The 25,154-nt window shown below is 34.9% G+C and overlaps 1 long non-coding RNA gene and 1 pseudogene across 4 annotated transcripts in view; one reads left to right on the top strand and one right to left on the bottom strand.

The window, feature by feature from the left end:
* Positions 1-25,154, top strand: part of LOC114319114 (aspartyl protease family protein At5g10770-like) — a 67,327-nt pseudogene that overhangs the window by 5,085 nt on the left and 37,088 nt on the right. The gene's annotated exons all lie outside the window — the stretch shown is intronic.
* Positions 4,409-10,138, bottom strand: LOC145805905 (uncharacterized). 3 transcript variants are annotated; one of them, XR_014348182.1, is made up of 4 exons: positions 9,872-10,138; positions 9,661-9,764; positions 8,058-8,114; positions 4,409-4,892 (listed from the first exon to the last, which is right to left on the bottom strand). It is a non-coding gene; the product is annotated as an uncharacterized LOC145805905 (long non-coding RNA). The 3 variants fall into 3 exon arrangements; XR_014348180.1 differs by lacking the exon at positions 9,661-9,764 and adding an exon at positions 9,486-9,534; XR_014348181.1 differs by lacking the exon at positions 9,661-9,764.

Here is a 25,154-nt window from a genome sequence, read left to right as displayed (position 1 = left end):
AAAATTCAAGTAAAAAGAACCGATGTTCTGCCCATATATTTATAGTATATATGGTGGCTGTTAAGCAATGGTTACAACTTATTAGAAATTCAAACTCAATGATCACCATGTTTCTAAACCATTGTGACTCTTCATTCAAATCTTAAACTTCCTACTTCCAGTAACTTCTTCCTGCGGGAAGATTGAATCACCATATAAGGATTTGATTTGGTGTGCGAGGGTGCACCATATTATGGTGTGATCACCTCTCATACCTGCATCTCCCACTTGATCACATCATAATATTGGTAATAAAACCTGAGTTTGGCATGTTTTCCTTGGTACCAAAATTTTGCCTCATGCCAACTTTCATCTATGAAATTACCTCATGGATCGACGTCTGATTGTGACTTGGCCATACGTGCGCACGTTTTTGCCACCAATATAACTGCACCCGTACGAATGTGTTCTCCCACTGACAACACACTCCAGATGACTTCAATTCACTATATTTCAAGTGAACAGCATCAATTTTCAGTGATGGGTTCATAGTCCATACCCAATCATCATTGACGACTTCAGCCATACACATTTTTCATGTGTCGACCTGCACTGAAATTATTGTTAAGTACTTCCTTTAAGACCCATTCCTGAAGGTTTTCCTTAACACACCTTATCAATGACTTTTTGCTGATCAAGCAGACAATATCATCTAGTTAGCACATTACATATTATGGACTTTACATTTCATGCTAACTATGATATTCATACTTGTTAGTTCCTCTATCTTGTTACCTGACCAAACACATGTTTCCATACAAGATAGAGTCGCAAAACATCGGTTATCTAGGTGTCCCCAGAGTCATCTGACTATGCTCTTATATAAGTAGCTAAACCACCTAGCTAGGCATTTTTCAATTCCATATTAGCTACATGTTCTCTGAATTTTTCCAGAGACAACCCTTTAGTCATAGGGTTAGCCACCATCTCTTCTGAGGGTATATAGTTGACTTTGATTTCACCTCTCTCCACTATGTCCTAAATATAGTGGTAACTTATATCAATACGTTTTCCCTTAGAGTTATTTGCTCCACTTTTTATTAATGAGATGGCAGACTGATTGTCACAAAACATATTGATCAGTTTGACAGGTATACCTAATTGTAAACTGTCAACAAATCGTTTTATCCAAACTGCATTATTAACGACTGTGCTGCAAGCTATGTATTCAGTTTCCATAGTGTACTTTGCAACACAACTCTGTTTCTTACTTAACCAAGAAACTGCTGTTCCACCAAACAAGAACACATGACCACTAGTAGATTTTATATCATCTACATCTCCTGCAAAATCCGCGTCAGTGTATCCTTTTATGTCTAGATCACACAAACCAAAACATAACTTCAAATTTTTAGTGCCTTTTAAATAGCTGAATATTCTTTTGATTGCTTGCTAATGTTCCTTACCTGGATTGAATTGAAACCGACTTACCAATCCGACAGCATGACAGATGTCAGGTCTTGTGCTTGTCATAGCATACATTAGGCTGCCTACTGCCTAAGCATACAGGACATTTCTCATTTCCACAATGTCAGACTTAGTTTGAGGACTCATACTTTTACTAAGACTTTGTCCCTTGCAAACAGGCGTACTTAAAGAATTACAGTTGTCCATATTAAATCTTTTGAGCACCTTGTCTAAATATTTCTCTTGATCTAAATATAATAATTTTGAATTTCTATCTCTTGAAATTCTAATTCCTAGAACATAGGTTGCAAGACCCATGTATTTCATTTCAAATCTAGATGTCAAGAAAGTTTTGGTTTTTATTATCATATCTACACAATTTCCTGCTAACAATATGTCATCCACGTATAAAGATAATATTGCTAACTTGTCATTATTTTTCCAGATATAAACGCAGTGATCTAATGGACTCACAGCATAGCCCATTTCTAAAATGGCTTGGTGGAATTTCAAGTATCATTGTCTTGAAGATTGTTTAAGTCCATATAGAGATTTCTTCAACTTGTAGACTTTATCCTCGTTGCCTTGGTTCTGGAAACCATTAGGTTGAATCATATAAATTTCCTCTTTTAATTCTCCATTGAGAAAAGCAATTTTAACATCTAATTGATTCAATTCCAAATCCATCCTGGCTACTACTGCCATTAGAATCCTTATAGAGACAAATTTTGCAATAGGAGAATATGTATCTACGAAGTCTATTCTAGGTTGTTGAGTGAATCCCTTGGCTACTAACCTGGCCTTGTATTTCTCCAAACTTCCATCTACTTTGAATTTCTTTCTAAGAACCCATTTGCAACCAATGGATTTTCTTCCATTCGGGAGATCGGTTAATTCCCAAACATCATTTTTCTTGATCGAGTCAAGTTCTTCATTCATTGCCTCAAGCCATTGAGTAGCATCACTGCTACTCATTGCTTCATTATAAGTAGTAGGATCATCTACTAAGTTATTAAGTTCTTCAACTTGAAAAATATAATGATCTTTTAAAAACATAGATGGACGTCTTGCTCTCTTACTCCCACTTATCTCAGGATTCGAAGCAGGTAAAACAATGTCATGTAATTTGCGTTTGCTCCCACTATTAGATGGTTCGAGGAGAATATATGGACTATGTGACAAAGAAGGAAGAGAAGAATCCTGAGATACTTCAGAGAGTAATTCGATTTGTTCAATAGGAGTAACAAGATTAGTGGATTCAAGAAAAATAGCATCTCTACTTTCTATTAATCCACATTCGAGATGGTAAAAACGATAACTACTCCCATTTTTGACATAACCAATAAACTTGCATTCCCAAGTTTTGCTTCCCAATTTATCCCTTAAAGGTTTGGGAATAAGTACATGTGCCTTATATCCCCAAACTTTGAGATTTTGAACATTAGGTTTAGTTCCATGCCAGCATTCGTAAGGAGTTAGAGGTTTGGCTTTTGTTTCGACTCTATTTAATATGTATGCAGCGGTGGACAAGGCTTCCTCCAAAAAATGAATAGGAAGATCAGCATGAGCCATCATAGACCTTGTCATTTCCATGAGAGTACGATTTCATCTTTCTGCGACCCCATTTTGTTGTGGTGTGTATGGCATTGTAAATAAATGTTTTATGCCATTGTCCTTGTAGAAAGAATCCATAGCTTCATATTCGCCACCTCTATCATTATTCAAGTGTTTAATGGACCGACCAAGTTGCTTTTCTACCTCTAATTTATATTCCTTAAACTTGTCAATTGCTTCTGATTTGTGTTTAAGAAGGTAGATATGTCCATATCTTGAATAATCATCAGTGAAAGTAATAAAGTATTCCATGCCTCGATGAGTTTTAGTTCTTAAAGGGCCACAAATGTCAGAATGAATTATTTCGAGTAATTCCGATGATTTCCAATGTTTGAAAAATGGCTTGCTAGTCATTTTGCCTTTGATACATGGTTCACATATATCAAAGTCATCGGAACATACTTTAGGCAATAAGCCACTTTTAAACATTTGAGACATTTTATTTTTATTAATGTGACTTAACCTTAAATGCCACAAATAAGAACTATTACTAGTAGAAACATGCAAATAATTAGAAATACATACTTATTATCAACAGGAAGAGAGTACATGTCATTCACTCTTACACATTTCAGTAATACACTTCCTTTCTTAATCAATACTGTGTTAAATCTAAAATTAATCTCAAAGCCTTTTTGAGTTAACACCGAAACTGAAATTAAATTTCGTCGAATGTTGGGTACATAAAGTATATCATGAAGCACAATAGAAGTTCCATTAATAGAGAATTGACAATTGTCGATGCCCAAAACATCACTCACTACAAGAAATTGCATTTTTCGCAATGCAACAAAATATATTGCTAAAAGGGAAAATTCGTCGGCAAAGAGTTTTGCCGACACACAAAGCTACGTTGGCAACCCGTAGGCAAAAGTGAGTCGACAAAAGTTTTTGCCGACGAAACTATCATTGCGTTGGTAAAAGTAATGCCTTTAGCGATAAAAGCCTTCATCCATCGTCGGCAATTTACCTTGCGTCGGTAAAAGTCATTCAAATATGATGATTGTGTGGCACTTTTCGCGACACAAATTTGCATGGGCAAAAAATATACTTTTAGCAACAAAATATGCGTCAGCAAAGGTAAACTTTTGGCGACACATTTACGTCGGTAAATGTTGTCATTTGCCTACGATTTGTTTGTCGATAAAACTTCACTTTTGGCAACGACAAATTAACATTGGCAAAAAATACACTTTTGGCAACACATTTACGTCAGTAAATATTGCCATTTGCCGACGATTTGTTTGTTGATAAAGGTTTACTTTTGGCAACGACAAATTGGCATTGACAGAAAATACACTTCTAGCAACACAATATGAGTGGGCAAAAATAAGCTTTTGACGACACATTTACAAACATAATTGAAAATAATTTATATATTTTTATAAGATTTACAGATTTACAAAAGGCATCCCTGAGGCACCACTATTACAAACTAATAACATTTATATGAAATCACCTAAAGTTGATGTGCAAGCAAAAGAAAATACTACTGATACTGCTTTTAGAAGCAATGTATAAAACCTAAAAGGGTAAAGTCACTAAAATACCCAAATACATTCAAATTGTGAACCCACATTAGAAACAACAGATAACAAAATGAAAACATGAAACTAATAAAGACAGGCAAAACGGCATGAAAATCACCCACAAACTTATCCAGCAGATCAACATCTAGTAGCAGCCGCCTCACAGCAACATCGCAGCAGTAGCAACAGCTGCCCAGCAAGCATCAGCCACGAGGCAGCAGCAGCAGCAAATCAACAGCAGCAGACCAGTAGATGCAGCAAACCAACAAGCAACAGCCATCAGCCACCAGCAAAAAAGAGGATCTGGTAACAATTTGTATTGATCAATGACAAGTTTAAAACAAAGTCCATTAGCTTTTTTATTGATCTGGAAGCAGTCTTTGTGTGTTTGTGTGTGTGTGTGTGTTAATAGATATGCAAGAGTAAATACTGGCCAAAACATAAAGCTTTTACCATCATCCGGTAAAACATAAAATAAAATTAAAACCTTTAATTTCCAACTATACTAAAACAATCAGTAACAGTAGATCCAATGAATTCTACACTCCAGTGAAAAAAATGTTGTCCAAGTTACAAATCATTCACTTGCAACAATGGCAATAATTTACACAAGGCAAACTAATTTCAGATTCTCTACTAATATTCAGATAAGGTCCATTTCAATGATTTCTGATATGGAAGGCATATGCATTATCTCTGCGATATGTACAGAGGTTTCAGATTCTCTATAGTCAGACAACAATATGATGATATTACAATACAAAACTCCTAATCATTATCAAGTTCACATCATTCAATAATTTGGTAACAAGAAGAAAACAAATAAAATGATTGCATTCACTAAGAAACATAAACTTAAAAACTATAGGTAAAAGGCAACCATACTGGTGATCAGCTAGTAAAAAGTGGCACCCATAATGAGCTACATCTCAGCCTATCTGTCATCTCTTTGAATGCTAAAGCGAGCAGACATGCCTCCATACCCATGCAAGAGAGAGAGACTGAGACCGATCTTCCTTATAGTCCCCTCAACACAACCAAAGGACACTTTTTGAAGGTACTAGAACTATTCAGTAAGATTCAAGCAGAATGGTCATTTCTGACATCAGATCGTGGTGGTCATTGCTGACAAAGGCAACAGTATGAATAAGGGTCATTGTGATATATTTGTTTCCAACAAAAATGGACATGATGTTCAGTGGGATTCAAGTAGGCAAAGATGATGTCAATACTGCTGCAGTCCTGGTGATGATCATGGTGAAGATGGTAGTCCCCCAGTGATTATTGCCTCTGATTGCCGGCACCAATACGAGTTGGTTACAAATTTATTTTGGGTTGACAACGACAGTAATGAAATTGTTGCATTGACATCATTTTTTAACATTTCTTCCTTCTTATTCATTGAATTTACCCCTCATTTCAGTTTTCCCCTTTTCCTTGTGAGATTCTAATAAAATGAAATGTGCATGGTTAATGAAATACTTTTCAAAAAAACTGTATGATGGAAAGCAGAAAAGAAGAAAATGACAACAAAAATGTTTTCAATATGAGAAAACTAGGATTTCAAGAAATTGAAGGTTCTGAAATGGTCCCTCCTAATGCATTCACTTACTCGAAAAGCCCAATAAGAGACCAAAAGAAATCAGAGACGCATAAAAAGAGAGAATTAGTATAAGCATTACTATAGTAGGCTTAAAATGACACGATTTAAGTGTAGAAAACAAACCACATCAATATATTGTAAACTACATACTTCTCAAGCAAATCCTAGCAAAATGGGCACTTACAAAAACCTAAGAAAAAAGGAATCAATTTCCTCTATTGTGCCAAATTCAATGTATTTAAAGAAAAACTGAGGTATCTAACCCTTGCTACAAAAAAGTGGCTTATATGTTTTGGCTTTGGTAGTTGGCTTGGATATCCCTCTGTATTAGTTCTGCTGTGACGACCTCATATCATTACATCATTATAGGAATTCTGGGAGGTCATCATATGACTTTTTGTTTAACTATATGATACACGATCATACAGTTTTCCCCTGGCAAAGAACATTATATGTATCTTTATAAAATCTCTAAGGACTGTAGTTCAAAATATGAAGTCTATTTTATATATAAACTTTGATTTATAAATGAGCTCTGTTTTGGTACATGTATATGATGATATCCATATAGATTCTTTTGTGCACTTGGTATGCTATTATCGCTGAGCATTGGCTCACACCATTCCATCTTAAAAGTTTTCAGGTGATGGGAGTTTAGAAAAGATGTCAAGCGTTTATATGTATTTATGTACGTAGCTAAGGAGATCATTTCATTGATCTAGAAAGTAGAAACCAAGATGGAAGACATTGTGCATGCTATGATGTATATATGTATGGCCAATGGGTCCTTCAAATTGATCATGTCATATGTATTGAGGTCTTTGAATTATGGCCACTTATGTACAAAATCTACACCCATTTTGTACACAGCATATAAACTACATTTAAGCATTTGCTCTGATGGGTTTATGGTACCACTACGATTACACAAGTTTTATTCCAACATGCTTTCGGTTGGTCTTTGAAATTGATTATCAGGTCATATGTATTGATGTCTTTGAATTATGGCCAATTATGTACAAAATGTACACCCACTTTGTAAATAGCACATGAATGATATTCTGACTTAAGCACTTGCTCTAATGGGTTTATGGTATCACTATGATTACGCAGGTTCTATTACAGCATGCTTACGCTAAAGAGAAATTTTCAAATGAATCATATATTTCCAAATGCACATTTCACTTGATATAAGTAGGCCTTTGGTAGCTCATGGCTATCTACTGGTCAAATCCCTTATCCGATGACGGTGCAGTTTGCGTCATGAGTGTCACACGTAATGCCTCCAATTCAGTACTGGTTATGGCTCTTAATGACTTCAAAGAGAAATTTTCAAATGAATCATATATTTCCAAATGCACATTTCACTTGATATAAGTAGGCCTTTGGTAGCTCATGGCTATCTACTGGTCAAATCCCTTATCCGATGACGGTGCAGTTTGCGTCATGAGTGTCACATGTAATGCCTCCAATTCAGTATTGGAATAAGCTACCAAAGGATTACGCAGGTTCCTAATTCCTTTGTTACATCCGTTATAAACCCTAAAACCCTACAGGCCTAAAATCCCATCAATAATGTTGCCCTACATCAAAAAAAATAATGAAGATAACAATAATTTAAATTCAATTCAATACTGCTCTAAGAGAAAACGAACTATGATAATTAACAGATGGATAACAGTCATTTGATCCAAATTAAAATATCTTGTACCATGAGAAAATAGATCACTGACTGCAGCATAACAGTGATATGAAGCTTTCAATTTTTCATCAAAATGTTAATCATATTCAGCATATTTCAGAAATTTTATATAAATCGAACACTTCATCTATAACCACAAGTTTCTGGACAAAAATTTGCTCACCTGCTCCATGTACTTCCACATGACATTCAAAGCGAAGAGATTTCTTCCCATGAATTCCTAAATAAACAAATGTACATAAAATATGTGAAATGGAAAAACATGGTCTCAAAATGACTTCAAGGGATCAGAATAATAAACAGAAGATGACAAAGCAAAAAATCGAGTCACATTGACATCAACTAAGCCACAATTGACACATTAATCAATATGTAACTCTGAAAAACTTTAAACAACATTCAAGAACCTCCAAATGACAGAAGTTCCAGAATTTCACCAGAAAATTTTACAAAAGAGAGGATGGTGCATAGTAGTGAAGCTCTTGATGATAGAATATGAAGGATAACACTGATTTCGTTCCCAGAAAAAAGATTCCTAAACCAAACCAAAACCATTAAATAAGTGAAATCATTCATGATGTTCCCCAGACCCTATTATTCAAACTGGCTTTGAGAATTGACAAAACTGTGTAATCATTTGTCAGTTGTAACAATTTGTGTTATTATAAAAATCTAACCATTTGATCAAAATCAATCAAAACAATAGATAATATCAACCTACGTAGAATATTTATACACTTTTGTTGGTTGTTTGAAACTTATACATTTGGCTGCAAGCTATTGGTGGGTAGCACATATGATCACACTTTCAACAAGAACAAAATTATTCATTTGGTTATAGCAAGGGCTACACTGAATTAAATTATCAGCATTTTGATTTTCGCTAGAATATTGTTAATAGACTGCTTTAATGATCAACCTGATATGTATTTAAAATATTTTAGAATGGATTCATAATCTTGACAAAGGGAGAACTTGAGATTCAAGAACATACGAAGTGGTAAAAGCATATTAAAAATAAAATTTAAACTGCATGCTTCTGTAGAACATTAGGGGTCTGTTTTCAAGTGTGAACAAGAGTCTAAAGGACACTATGTATCAAGTGTAGGCCATTAATATAGTGGCCTCAATTTTCAGAAAAAATGAAATGCATTGATTGCTGGTCATCTTCAAATAGGGGCACCGAATGTTTGATTATTTCAGTTACAGCTCTCCTGTTAATTTTGTTTTCATTGCATTGATATGTTGGTGGGAAAGCTTTGGTCCACCACTACAAATTTTGATGTTCATAAAAAAAATTTCCTTCCAAGTCCATTTGTGATGATATAGGCAACACAATGGCTGTGCATGTGTTATAAGTGAGGGTGTCAAGAAATTGGGTTATATTTGTGGACAATCATAATTTTCATAGTTGAAGCTTCAGAATGATGAATGAGTTCTTCCCCCCCCCCCCCAAAAAAAAAAAAAAATACTACACTAATCAATGTAAAAAGCCCAATGCCTGAGAATATTCATCGATTATTTCATTACTTGTCAACTAAAATATATAAAAAAACAAAATAAAATAAAATTTTAGCAAATGTAAAAATACCAAATCTGTAAGAGCCAAGAAAGATTGGAATCAGAATTCTGAGAGAACCCTACATAGAGAAAAGAGGGGGAAAATTAGAGAGAAGAGGATTTTACAAGAGGGACGATTTCAGAGAGAGAAAATAGGGTTTCAGGAGAGGGAGGGTTTCAAAAATAATCAATTGAGAGAGGAATACCTTCAGATTTTCTGATTGTTCTTCAAATTCTTTTCTCTTTCTTTGTTGGATTAGGGTTTTAGGTAGAGTGAAATTACCCACAGCCACTCCAATCACACCGCCAACTACACCGAATGCGAGAGTGAGAGTGAGAGTGAGAGCGAGAGAGAGCCGAAACAAGGGTTTTAGGAACAAGGAAGAGAAGAGAGAAAAGATGAGAAGAGTGCCTTACCATCGAATTAGTCTTGCCGCCGAAAAGATGAGAGTACCATTTGCCTCTCACATCAAGATCCTCTCTCTGTTTTGTGTACGTTGACACAGCGTATGGCTTTGAAGAACCTCCAAAGGGCTTCGGGACTACCGTGTTTGCCTCTCAATCTCCACCGATTCAATTGATAGTAGAACTTTGAAGAACAAGGGTTTAAAGAACCCTTTCCCCTTCCAACCAATTCACTGTCTTTCTTCTCCCTCTGTTTCTTCTACGCTACTAATGATTAGAACCCACTATAAGTGTCTTGTAGGTCGTCGATGTGGTTTGGTAAAAAATCAATTTTAGTGTAGGACCTAAAAGATAAAATTATATAAAAATAAATATTTTTATTTTTTCACCCAATTTTTTTTTTTTATAGTTTTTTACAAAAAAAAAATTAAACTAATTTATGAAAATAAAACCAAACATAAAACCACAATAAAAAAAATCTAAAAATAAAACCAAACATATTAAATTTGATAATCTAACCACATTCTTTAGAAAATTTAAAATTAACTCAAATTAGCCATCTCAATTTAAGAGTATGTTTGGCCTTGATGGGTTCATTTTGTGATCTAATTCAATGATCACTTTGATTTTACAATTCAATAACTAGAATATTTAAAACTCTTTCAAAAGTTATAATAAAAACATAAATCAATAAATCACCTATTTCACTAGTAAAACTTTTACCGACGAACAGTGTTATCGTCGCTAAATGTTTAACTCTTTGCCCACACCAATTTATCGTCGCCAAAAGTAAGCACACTAATAGCAACACTCATTGTGTTGGTAAAAAATAAGCCTCGTAGCTAAAACTTTTGAAATTTTGGCGCCAACAAATAATTTTGGCGCTTAAAGAATGTTATGCTTTTTTAGCGACGATAGTAAATTGCATTGGTAAAGGTCTACTTTTACCAATGAAATTCATCACTGTTTCGCCAAAAATATACTTTTGGCTATGAAAAATTGACGTCGTCGCCAAAAGTAGTTGCCAAAAGTGCAATTTCTTGTAGTGACTATAGAAGTTGTTGTCCATGTAGATTCTGTGTTCACCAACCTTCTTTTTAGTAAACTCCACGAACATGTCTTTATTTTGCACAATATGCCTAGTTGTAGCATAATCAATCCACCATGAATTTGATGAAGGTTCAAGCACCATTACTTAAGAAATTGTCATGGCAACAAGGTTATGATCCTTTTTTTGCTTCTTTTGAGGACAATTGGCTTTGATATGACCTTTTTGACCGCACTTGTAACATGAACCTATCTAATGCTTGTGATGTTGTTGTTTTTGCCATTCTTGCGGTTTCTTCCATCCTTTTTGAAATCCCTTCTTCCAATTTTTCTTGAAAAAAGTCATCTTTTTCTTGTTGAATGGTGTTTGGGTATTATTCTGTGGTTGTGGTGAAGATTGTGCTATCAACAAGTTAGAAGACAATCCTTCTTTACACCTACGCTTCATTCTTTCTTCTTCCAAAACTAAGAGTACATGCAATGTTACTATTGAAATCTCTCGTCCGCTATGAGTTAGAGATGTGATAACATGATCCCAAGACAATGGAAGACTATTAAGTATGGTAGTTACTTGCATCTTGTCTGACAAAGAGTGACCAGCGTTGGATAATTCTTTAGCAATTAATTCCATTTGATTAACATGATCACCAACACTATCATTATCACTCATATGAGTGCTATTATATTTGTCCAAGAGCAATTGAATTTGAGTATCTGATCGAACTCCATACTTACTTTCTAGTGCTTCCATTAGTTGTCTTGTAGTTTCATATTCTTCAAAAAGCAGAATAATGTTATCTTTCATATTATGTAGCATAGTTGCCTTTGTTATTGTATCATCTTCTATCCATTTATTTTGGAACCAATTAGAATCATCATTTGGTTTAGAAGTGGATAAAGTATGCAATGTTTTTTTATGTGTAAGAAGATAAGAAATGTGGCGTTTCCATGCTCAGAAATTATTTCCATTAAGCATCTCGATTCTTGAAGAATCCATGGTATTTTTAATAGCCATATTAAAAAAAAAAAGTGTTACTATGAAAATTTAAATGTGAATATGAAAATTCAAATGTGAACATTACAATACTAAAAATAAAAAATAAAAAATAAGCAAAATTAAAGACAACAACAGGTCTTAATAAGGATAAGCCTTATAGTTGTTGAATGGGCCCCTGAGATGAAGATGATGTGAAGGAATATAATGGTTCTGTTGCCTTGGAGAAGAAGAATGATGAAAACCCAATGGCCTTTTAAACCCAACACTTTGCTTATGAGTATTGTAATAATAGTTACGAGCCCAAGGAACACAATGGTGTCTTTTAAACAATGTTTCTTTGGATGTTTTCCTTGGTAACACCCTTGGATAGCCTTCTCCTCAAATTTTTTCTTTTGAAAATGTAGTACAAGTAACCACAGAAAAATTCTTAGAAAAATTCTGGAAATTTTGGCTTTTGAATGACTGAAAACGGCCTTGAAATGAGTGAGAACGAGTTGAAAAACCCCTTGAACCAATATGCTGTTGGTTCAAGGTTTGGGCTGAACTGGCTTGATCTGCTGGTCAACGCATGGGTCAATGCGCGGATCAGCACACGGGTCCAGAGAACGCGGGTCGCGCAAAGCAGAAGGGCACAGGTCTAGGCTGACACCCAGGTCGGCGTGTTGGGCGGACTGCGATTCTAGGCCCACTACAAGAGAAAGCATTTTTGCCGACCACTTTTAGCTACCAAAAATAATTTAGTCGCCAAAAGTCACGGAATTGGCTACCAAAAATAATATTAGTCGGCAAAAGTCAATTTTTTAGCTACTAATTTTTTTTAGTAGGGGAATGTTGATTATTGGCTACTAAAAAAAATTTAGTAGGTAAATATATTACAATTGGCGACTAAAACAATTTTTAGTAGCTGAACATATGACAATTGGCGACTAAATAAAAATTTAGTAGTCGTAGAGGTACCTTTAGCTACTAAATTGTTTGGTAGCTGAATGAAAATTAAAAAAATAATTTTTAATCTTTCCCGACCAAACTTTTGGTCGCCAAATGTCAAGTTTCGGCGACAAAATTTATTTTAGTCGCTGTATACCTACTTTCAGCTACTAAATTGTTTGGTAGCCGAATGAAAATTAAAAAATTAATTTTTAATCTTTCCCGACCAAACTTTTGGTCGCCAAATGTTAAGTTTCGGCGACAAAATTTATTTTAGTCGCTGTATACCTACTTTCGGCTACTAAATTGTTTGGTAGCCGAATGAAAATAAGAAAATTAATTATTTTTATTAAGAGGTTGTACACCCACCATCCAAAAATATTAATATCTTATTTTTTTTTTATCTCAAAATATTAATTTTTTTAAGAAATTAATTATTAAAATAAAATGAATTTCTTATTTTGTCCTTTTTTTAAATCCATTAATAATACAAAAAGTACAATTATGACAATTGATATGTCTAAAAAAATATACTATCAAAAGGTAATTTTGAAAAATTAATATTTTTAAAATGTAATAATTGTATTATAAAAAGAAATTAAATTCTGAAAATAGATTATTATTTTTAGATGGAAGAAGTAGTCGGCTTTCATTTGATGGTTGAACACATCTTTTAATAATTGGGCCCTCACGCGAAAGGTATGCTAAAATAGGCAACTTGTTATTGGCTGTTTGTCGATAGTTTTACATTGCAAAAATTTAAAGGCATAGTTACAGGTTAGTCTGATGAATTTAATTTTTAATAATAAATTTATTATTTTTAAAAAGTACAATTAAACTATTTATACTTTTTACATCATCATATTTCAATAACACTAATAAATTAAGAATAAATCAAAATTCACAAATAAAAGACAAAATATCCCAATTATTTATCATGTTAATAAATTTTTCAATATTATTACCAGTACTAATGAAATAATCATTTTACAGACACAAAACATATATTTAAAAAGTTTTAAAAAAATTTCATTATCAAAATGAGGGCTAAGTGTGTAAAAATAATTCACTCATGACTTATGAGTAAATAAATCAGATTTGTATGACTTATTTTTAAATTTATACTTTGTAAATATTTCTAAATTTTGTAATTTTTTTTTTCACAAACTGAGTCATAAAACTCCAATAAAGTAAAAAGTATAAACAATAAATAAAATTAAAAAATATTAATTTAACAAGCCTGATCTATTTTTTATTGACTCGAAAAAAAATTAGCAGCAAATATTCGCTCTATTTCTCTCTCTTTTTGTCTATCTCTCGCTCATCTTTTGTTTCTCTCTCTTTTTCTATCTCTTCATCTCTCTCTCTTTCTTTCTCTATCTCTTTTTCTGTCTATCTCTCTCTCCCTGTCTCTCTCTCACTCATCACTCTTCTCTATCTCTCTCTGTCTACTTGTCTATTTGTCTATTTCTCTCTTACTATGTTCGTCTTGCTCACTTTCTTACTCCCATCTTCTCTATTTATCGAGCTCCTTCTCGATTTATCAATCCACTATAAGAAAATACACTTTTAGCAGCCACATTGTCTATCTCTCTCTCTCTCGCTCATCACTCTATCTCTGTCTCTCTCTCTCTATCTCTCTTCTTTATCTGACTTTTATCATCACATCACCACCACCACAACTACTACTACCGTGAGGCCTTAGTAGATTAAAAATAAAGAGAATGATGTGACCGAAAATAGATTAAAAACTGACTTTTTGACTTTTTTAGTCTTCCCAAAAGAGGCCTTAGTAGATGAAGATTCACTATCATTCCCAATGCTACCACTGTCTATGTCACCACTATCCTATCACCATCACCACATCACATCATCAAACCACCTCATAACTATCATCACATCACCACCACCACAACTACTACTACCGTGGTTGCACCACACCATTTCTACAAATATTTTCAAAGTTGGGAAAATAGTTATATAACAACACTACAAGAAAACACATTTTTGGCGACCAGTTTTGACTACCAAAACAAATTTAGTCTATAGCAAGACTGCATGCCTGATCCACTTTTATAGACTAGAGGCAATCCTGATGATAATATTATGACAGTTAATTGACCTTAATTTTGATGATGACAGTTTGAATTAAAGAAGATAATAAGTCAATTTTCTTTAATCTCAAATATTCTTATATTTGAAGTCACTCCGTCCGTTGCACCACCACATAACTTAGGCACAATGCAGTTTACTGATTACATAAAATATTCAAAATTTGTAAAATTAGTGTCTCCCTTCATCGGTAGAAAGAGTTCATGCAGCATTTCATAAATCCTCTCAGAACAAGGGTGGATTTTATCAGCAACATAACAGTTGTGAGTTTCACTATTAATATATCTCTGCATATGTGTGTGTATATGTATGAGGAATTTGGGGATCCTGGAGAAGAGAAAAAAGAAGAAAAATGAAAATCATGTGTCTCTGGAAATGTGTATATATATATATATATATGTATATATCAATCGACCTATGTATTGGAAAGAAGTGAATTACAGAGTTGGGAAGACAAAAGCAGACAAGATCTTGATCACAGTTGACCGTTTCAAATCTGGGACCAATTTGAAGGCTTCCCTCTGTTTGAGTTTGTGTTTGATTTCTTTTATTTTTTTATTAGTCCTGTGGAAGAAAAAAAAACTTCTCAATCTCATCTCTATTCTAATTCATACCCCCCAAATTTTTTTTAAAATAAATAAATAAATTTTCACAATAATGCGGTAATATGATTATTATAAATAAATTTGTTTTTTATATTAATTTATTTTAAAATAAGAAATTCACAATAAATTTTTCTATTTGTATGGTATTAGTCTTTTAAAAAAATATTTACAATATTGAATTATAGGGAAAATTTTGAAATTACGTATTTGCAAAAATTTTGAAATTTTGAAAATTTGAAATTATGGATTTTGAAAAAAATATTAGGACAAATATTTAAGATAATTTAATATTTATAATTTATAATTTTATTACTTATATTTTTATTTAAATATAATTTAAATATATTTGTTATGTTACGGTTCGATTTGCTCACCGGTTCGATTTTTAAAACATTAATGTTACAAACTTTGTAACATTTACTTCTATTTTCTTTTAAGATAATCAATTAATATTTTTAATTTTATTTTTCTATCACATGAACCATTGGGCAACATCTAAAAAAACACCTATTTTAAGATAATCTCTTTTTCGAGCCGAATCTAACAAATATATATGTTTTAAAAATTCAAAATAAGCAACAAATATTTACTATTTTTTTTTGTTATTCTTTATCTTTACTGAATTTTTTTTGAAATTTTAGAACAAAATTATAATTTTTCGATTTGTTTTGTCGAATGAAACCAAAAAAAAAAGAAAAATGTCACTTTTTTACCTTTCGCGACCAAAATTTTGGTCGCCAAAAGTTTGTTTTAGAATTAATTAGTTTCGGCGACTAATTTCATTTTGGTCGCCAAACGTCCCACGAAATTGTGGAGGGAATATTACTTCTTCTTCTATTTGCATTGCAAAAGGATCCCAGTTCCCTCCCTCTCGCACTCCCGCCTCTATCACTGCTCTGTCTCCATCGCAAGAGTTGCTGTATTATCCCCCGCACTCCCTCCCAGGTATCTCCCTCTCTCTCTCTCTGTATCTCCCTCTCCATTTCTTAAACATCTCACACGGCCTTTCGGTTTCCCTCCCTCTCTCTCTCTCTCTCTCTCTGTTTACACACACACACGAATCATATATTCACAACATTGATTCCATATATACTCGATTATTTTCCCAAATCATATGTACACTCACGCCTCTGCCCTTTTCTGTACAGGAATAGTCTCCATCGCCCGAACTCCCCCGAACTGGATCATCCCCCGAACTCCCTCACAGGTATGTTTGAATTTCGCATCTGTCTCTCCCTCTCTCTGTATCTCCCTCTCGATTTGCCTCAGTTTCTATCTGTCTCTGTTTACACACACACACATACATACATATATATATATATATATATGTGTGTGTGTGTGTGTGTGTGTCAAAACACACAGAATATGAAGTACGAAATGCCCTCAATTAGGGCATTGTTATTGAAATGTGATTCAAATTAAAAATTAGGGCAATGCTTGGGGTGAATCAACCCATTTGCTACATAAACTAGGGCAAAGTCTTGTAGTAGTAGTACATATAAAAGAGGAATTTTTATGGTTTTGACTAAATATACTAGCTGCTCGTTGCTTTTGTATGCCTTGTAACAATGTTGAGGTACTTAATATAGGTCCAAACCTTGTCCTTGACCTTATTTTTGCTTTTGGAATTTTTATGGTTTTGAGTAAAGATTTTCTTCAGATTAAATGGATTTTATTTCCTATGTACTTGTGATCAGCTACATTCATCCTTTGTCCTTGACCTTATTTTTTTTTTTTTTTGGGGTTTTAAATCATGGGTCGCATTTCTTAGTTTTCCCTCTGGTGCATTAAAGACTGGGTGCAATTATTGATCTTTTTGCTTATGAGAAATATATCTTCCTTGATGTTCTCTAAAGTCTTTCGGAGATGCATTCATATTTTATTAATCATCTCCTATATTGCCAGTTGCCGCATCTCTTTCGTAATGCTATGGAATTTTTTCCATAAAAATTCATTATGTTCTTGTTGATCAGAATATTTAATTCAGTTTATTGGAAATTTATTTTTGGTAATCTGAATGGGGTGATTTAAATCAGGTTCTGAATGGTTTCTATCAGAACAAGATCTAGTTTGTTTGATAATAAACTTTTTTTTCCCTTTCATTTGTGAATGAACTCTTTTCACTTGTTATTATAATTTATATGGACGGTTGCATCTAATTGGCATTTTTTAACATATGACCCATCATTCTAGTATTACCCATTTTTTAACATATGGCATTTTTTAATATATGTTAGCTCAAGTGAAAGAGTACTTTTGGCATATTATGTAATCCATGTGAATTTGTTTAATTAATCAAGTATACAAACATTGGTAGAGTAGAATAGTGAAAAATGATTTATGTAGTCTATCTCACTTGAATAGGACACAAGCCTTAATTTTAATTTGGTTTGGACTGTGGCAATGCATTTTTCTATTGGTTAAATGGTGGATCATCAATCTTACATGACAATAATGTTTTCTGTTGTAGGCAATGTGAGGTTAGTTTGCTTTTCTAACATAAATTCTTCAACTAACTAAGGCATATTGATTGCTAAAGGAAATTGTTTGCTAGTGAAGATCCAGTCATCCTCTGATCAGCTGCTATTATGTAGCTTGGGTATTTTTTATGTTAACACTAACAGTTAGGGGTGAACCGCTGATATGTACCATGGGTAGTTTTTTATATTAATACCAACAGTTAGGTGTGAAGAATGGAACATTTCATTTTGCATGACAACGTGGTAATTTGAAATATACTTGTATAATCATATTACTGTACAAGGGATGCTTATCTTGGACTTATGAATAGGGATTTTCTGCACCAAACAACTCTTTGGCTCAATTGATTTGTACCCGAAGTTGACATCCTCTTACTTTTGTTTCACATCCAAGTCTTTCCTACAAACCTGTACTGTCCAACAAGATGAGGGATTTTAACTTTGTTAATTAAAAATTTCTTTTCTATGGTCTTTGCACTCGCTTTTCTCATTGTCGGTAAATACATCATTGCCAACTACCCAAAACCAGGCTGCTTGCTAGAGCTTGCTGGTCTACTCTGTGGAGTTACCCCTAATGGTAATCCTGTAGCACAGGATTGTCATTCAGGTTGGTTTTTTTTTTTTAATGGATATTAATTATTAGTTGCTTTAGGTCACATATTATAATATATGTTTGTGGCCACTGTTAGTGCAGGACTAGTAGTACTTAAACTTGCATGGATAGGATTTTGGAGTTTTAACTTCCCACGGTAAGTATGCTATTTGTAAAATGCTCCGTCACCTTTATAGCCTTGTCGTCAACCATTGCAGCCTCCTTCGTCCATCATCTTCTCCAATTGGCCCTCCCTCGCTATTTTGACATTCTTCTCTTGTTAAGAAAACAAATATGAGTTTAAGTGGTATAAAAGTCATGCTTAACTCTTAACCTGTTTCATTGTAATAAAAGTCATGCTTAGGCGTGCTCCTAGTTGCAAAATGCAGCCAAGCACTAGCCCAGCACCTTCCGCGTGGCTAGGCGAGGCAACATAAAGAAGGCCGAGCTTGGTGTGCTTAAGGTTCGCGACTACTTAAGGCAAAGTTAGGCAGAAGGTGCTGTGCCTGAAGGGCTTGCATGTTATATTTTGCATTGCTTTATTTTTGTTCAAATATCACCAGTGATTTAAGTTAGTATAAGGTGTGACTACCAGGGATTATAGCTCTCAATTATACAAGGCAATACAATGGGTATTCAGCCCCAAAAACCAGTGTTCTGTTTGGTTGTTTACATTGTGCGGTCAGTTTGGCCCATAGAAACAACAAACTGAGAAGTTTGGTTTGGTGTGAAAATTTGCCCAAATCCTAACCGAATCGAACCATGTTCATGTTAAGTTACTAATTTTCCCAAAAGCCTAAGCTGTTAGAAAATGGGTGAACAAGTAGACTGTACACATGGTCCTTGAAGTCGTGTTGGTCTATATGCTGATTTGTAAGGCACATGTAATCACTTGTGTCTATGACATACAGTAGGTTGGAAAGTATGTACAGAAACTAAAAATAGAAACTAACATATGTAAAAGATGCCTGATGGGGTTGACACAACTCATTTTATTGGTGTGTTTCATTGTCTTTTAGTACAATTTAGTAGATATCTGAGAATTTTGATTTTCTGTCTTCCCATCTTGTTTCGTGTTGGGGTCCCATTAAATTGAAACATTTTGGTTGTTTTGATGGAAAAGAAACGCAATTTTGTTGCTTGGTTGACACTAGAGTCATGCTGTCTTTGCTTGTTCTTTTCCTACTTTCTCATTTTTCTAAAATGTTCTGCATGCTACTAGGTTTGAAGGGTGATCTTCATATTGTTTTGGTGTTAAAAGGGTTGTTTGTTAAGCTTTCAAGTGCATAAACCTCTGAAGTAGTATGCATTTTAGTTCAATAGAGACTTGACATATTAACTGAATGCAAAATATTGCATAATGAAATAGAATAACAGGTACACATTACATGTCCTGTTCTTGAAGTTGGTGTTTTTTGCTTTGCATTTGTATGTATGCTTCTTGAACTTGTATTCACTAGTTAATTGTTTCAAATATATACTTCAAATTTGCATAACAGTGCTTTTTGATTATATTGATTTACAATGTGTTAGTTGCATTTAGTTTTCTTGTAAATTTGTAGAGCATTTCTTCCATTGTGCAACATCATCTATTTCTAACTGAATTATAACAAATATGAATGCATCTCATTGTGTTTTTGTTCATTTGAATAACATATCATTTTTCATTTGGTAACCCAAGCTACTTGAATCTCAGTTTGTATGGCTGGATGCTGATATTTGCCGTTAAAGTTATGCAAATATTGTAAAAAATTTGAACTATTTATTTTGAAGTACTGGATTAGTCTATAAACTAATATAATAGGATTATGCATAGTGGCTCACTAGGCTAACTAACAACATAATCTATATCTAGGTGAGTATGAGATGGATAAATTAACTTATCAACCAACCTCTAATATCTCTCCCTCCCTGTCAAATGAATCTTTAGTTTCATCCCCTAACATGCAATTCTGCTCCAACATGGTATCAATAGCTTTATACCCAAGCACACTTTGTCCTTAAGAAGGTCGAAAACATATGTTCTTAGTGAGATAAACACATCTAAGCATAGCCCAAGTAAACCTCTGAAATCATGCCCAAGCACACTTTGTAACTCATATAATGCCTTTTTAAGCTTGCACACTCCCATCCACTGAGAAATCCTCAAAGCCCGGTGGAACATCTATAAATACTTCTTCCTCTAAGTCTTCACAGAGTAACGCATTCGTCATATCTAATTGTTAAAGAGGCTCAATATGTTAATTCTCTAGAATAGGCCACATGAAGAGCTTTCGAAAATGGCAATGCTGTGAATTTCAGTTAATTTGAGTGCTTAACTAACTTGCCATGAGACAAAATTACATGCTCATATCAGCAAGTTTTTTCAAGAGTATGTCATATCATGGAAATTCTACCTTGCAGCAAACTTGCCTCCACATCGTCTGGCTTATTTATTCTCTTTTCTGCAAAATGTGCTTTAAGCCGTATGAAATGTTCATGAGTACTGTCAATGCTTCTATTCTGGATTTCCACATGACTTTGTAGATACATCTCTCATTGATAACATCTAATATGCTTCTATTCTGAAATGTTCATGTGTGAATATGCATTTGCGGACATGCACAGTTGCCATGTAGAGCCAACTGTTGGAAATGTGTTTCTGTCTTTACTTTTTTTTTTTTAACAAATAACATGTCATGCACACACATTGTGAAGAGCATGACATGGTTTTCATTATTTTGATATATCATTCTATCATTGACCATATAGTTTCACTAGTACTAGTGCTCTACTAGTTATGCTATCTAGTGGTCCAAAATTACGGGTCATTTCTTAAATTAACTTGTTTTAGAACTAATCGTGTCATAAAGTTCCACCCTAAAAGAGATTTATGTGACAAGCCACACAGTGAATGAAAAACAACCTAATCTATCTCAACTTGAAATGCGTGTTCTCATGGCTTCCTCGGTTAATGTTTGTGTGAGTTGTAGGTGACAAAATGGACAAGAGTTGGATGACGATAAATAATCGGTTGACAAGTAAAGAGTATCAACAAGGGGTGAAGTCATTCCTTGATTTTGCTACGGCAAATTTAGGCATAGAGGATGAAATTAGGTGTCCGTGTGTCGATTGCATTAATGGCACAAAATATAGCAGACAAGTTGTGTGGATGCACTTGATCCGAAGAGGCATGGCATCTTCGTATCTAACTTGGGTGCATCACGGGGAACATGTTCCCGTGTCTCGTCCTAGTGTATCAAATGACCAATATGGAGGTAGTGGCGAATGTATGACAGATATCGATGATCCGCCCATGGATGAATTGCCTATTATGTTGGAAGAAATTTATGTGAGTGGTCTTATGGATGATCATACCGACGAGGAACCTAATGGTTTGGAGAGAGAGGATTTGCATAAGTTCACTAGGTTATTCGAAGATGCACAACGCAAAGTTCACCCGACATGTGAAAAGTTTTCTGTGTTATCATTCGTCATTAAGATGCTTCATGTGAAGGTGTACAACAAATGGAGTAACAAGTCATTCGATATGGTTATGCAGGTATTCAAGGACATTCTACCAGAATGTGATCCAACAGTTCCATGGACACTCTATGATGCTAAGAAGTTCTTACGTGACTTGGGGTTGGGATATGAAACAATTCATTCGTGCAAGAATGATTGTGCACTATTTTGGAAGGATAGTGCTAATTTGGAGAAATGCCCTACATGTGACGTGTGTAGATACAAGTTGAACGATGATGGTGGTAAAAAGATTCCACACAAGGTATTGCGGTACTTTCCTTTGACACCGAGGTTGAAAAGACTGTATATGTCCAAAAAAACAGCCGCAGATATGAGATGGCACAATGAGAAGCATGTGGATGATGACATATTAAGGCACCCGGCCGATGGTGAAGCATGGAAGGACTTTGATAAGCAATATCCGACGTTTTCTGATGACTGTCGAAATGTAAGGCTAGGGCTGGCAACAGATGGTTTCAATCCATTTGGGAATATGAGCACATCATATAGCATGTGGCCCGTAATCTTAATGCCTTACAATCTCCCACCGTGGAAGTGCATGAAAGAGCCATATTGCATGATGTCATTGCTTATTCCCGGACGATCGGCACCTGGAAGAGACATTGATGTTTACTTGCAACCACTAATAGAAGAATTGAAGAATTTGTGGGAGCATGGTGTGCAAACATATGATGCATCGAACGGGCTAATTTTTAGAATGCATGCGGCGGTAATGTGGACCATAAATGACTTCCCTGCGTACGGTAACATGTCAGGGTGGAGTACAAAGGGTTACTTGGCTTGCCCTAATTGTAACAATAATGCATCGTCTCAGGGATTACGAAGTAAAATAGGGTATATGGGTGCTCGTCGCCACTTGCCTGAGAACCACACTTGGCGAATAAGTAAGCTCTTCAATGGTCAAACGGAGCATAGGTCTAAACCTTTGGAGTTATCGGGGGACCAAATACTAGAGCAAATTGATTCTGAGACTTACAAGCCGTATGGAAAGCACCCACAAAATCGAAAACGACAAAGGAATGAACATCAAAATTTGAATTGGAGCAAGAGAAGCATTATGTTTGACTTGCCCTATTGGAAGACGTTGAAGCTTCGACACAACCTTGATGTCATGCATATTGAGAAGAACATATGTGACAATGTCGTTGGGACACTTTTGAGCGTAGATGGAAAGAACAAGGACACGGACAAAGCACGCTTAGATTTGGAGGACATGAAAATACGTAAAGAGTTACATTTGAAGAGGCGTTCTAATGGGTCCTTTGAGAAGCCTCCCGCATTGTTCACATTGTCGGTGAAAGAGAGAGAAGGCTTTTGTGATTTCTTGAAATCAATAAAGTACCCTGATGGCTATGCAGCAAATATCTCTAATTGCGTAAACGCTCAAGCTGGAAAATTATCTGGCCTCAAAAGTCATGACAGTCATGTCCTTATACAACGACTTCTTCCAATTGGGATGCGTGGCTACCTGAATAAGGAAATTGGAACGACACTTTTTGAGTTGGGAAATTTCTTCAAACAATTGTGTTCAAAGACATTGAGACGTTCAGCTTTGCATAAATTGGATGAACAAATCGTACTCATACTTTGTAAGCTTGAGATGCTTTTCCCGCCGGCTTTTTTCGATGTCATGGTCCACTTGGCAATTCACTTGCCTCGAGAGGCTATGCTTGGAGGCCCAGTGCAATATCGATGGATGTACCCAATTGAGAGGTATTAACTCAGCCCTTGTATTATTGTCAAATTTAAGTTAATGCTTTACTGTTGATATAAATACTGCAGTATAACATTGTTATGATGCTTGCAAAATTAGGTTGCTTGGCCGTCTAAAAGGGTTTGTGGCCAACAAAGCTCATCCTGAAGGTTCTATTGCCGAGGCTTACATTTCCAAAGAATGTACAACATTTTGTTCAATGTATTTGGATGGTGTTGAAACATTGTTTAACCGCCCAGAAAGGAATTATGACATGGGTGACTGTGGCCTAGGGTTGGCGGTATTCACTCAAACTGTACGTCCCTTTGGTCTAATGACAAGGGCGTCCGATGTGTCCGTAGCTAAACGCGAGTTGGCTCATTGGTTTGTCCTACACAATAGCACAGAAGTGGATAAACACGTAGAGTATGAATCCTTCAAACGTATTTATAATGTTTTTGGTGTAAATTGATTTGTCTTTATCCTAGTAAATAGTTTTTGAATCGCATTTCTTGTAACTAGGGAGCACAAGAACTTGTTACACCAAAGAGCCGGTGCGTTCGACATCGAAAACAGACATCGGAAAGAATTTCCTAAATGGTTCAAAGATCATGTAAGCTAGTATTCTCATATCCTACCATAGATCGTACATTACGTAAATGTTACGCATGCTAGTAACATGACACATGTTCTTCATGTAGATGAATGAATTGCAGAGCCAACATTCCCCCGAAGCAACTGATGATATGTGGTCATTAGCCAATGGTCCTAGTGGCTTAGTGAACACATATTCAGGATGTATTTGTAATGGTGTCCGTTATCATACTATCGACTGTGACAACCGTCGGAAAAGTCAGAATAGTGGATTAGTCGTGGAAGGGGAGCATGAAGGGCAATTGATACACTTCTATGGACACTTGTGCAGAGTGTGGGAACTAAACTATTTGTTCAGACGTCGGATTGTATTGTTCCAATGTGAATGGTTTAACACCGGTAGTAGTAGAACTATGCGTGTAGAATCACATTTCACAACAGTTGATGTAACAAGTCGATGGTACAAAGATGACTCATTTGTATTACCAAGTCAGGTTGAACAAGTATTCTATGTTAATGATACCAAATTAGGTACCAATTGGAGAGTCGTAGAAAAGTTCCAACATCGAGGAATTTGGGATGTGCCAGAGATGGATGTCGTACAACCTGATGATGTGTTCCAACAAGAAGAAACCACCGAGGTCGTACCTGTTATGGCTATTGATGATGATGTGGTTTTGCGTCGACATGATATTGAATCTGAAATTATTCCAATGGAAGTGT

The sequence above is a fragment of the Camellia sinensis genome, chromosome 13 (genome assembly GCF_055761805.1).
Source record: "Camellia sinensis isolate YWXY chromosome 13, ASM5576180v1, whole genome shotgun sequence".
NCBI classification, from domain to species: domain Eukaryota; kingdom Viridiplantae; phylum Streptophyta; class Magnoliopsida; order Ericales; family Theaceae; genus Camellia; species Camellia sinensis.
This window is presented reverse-complemented; position numbering and strand designations above follow the sequence as displayed.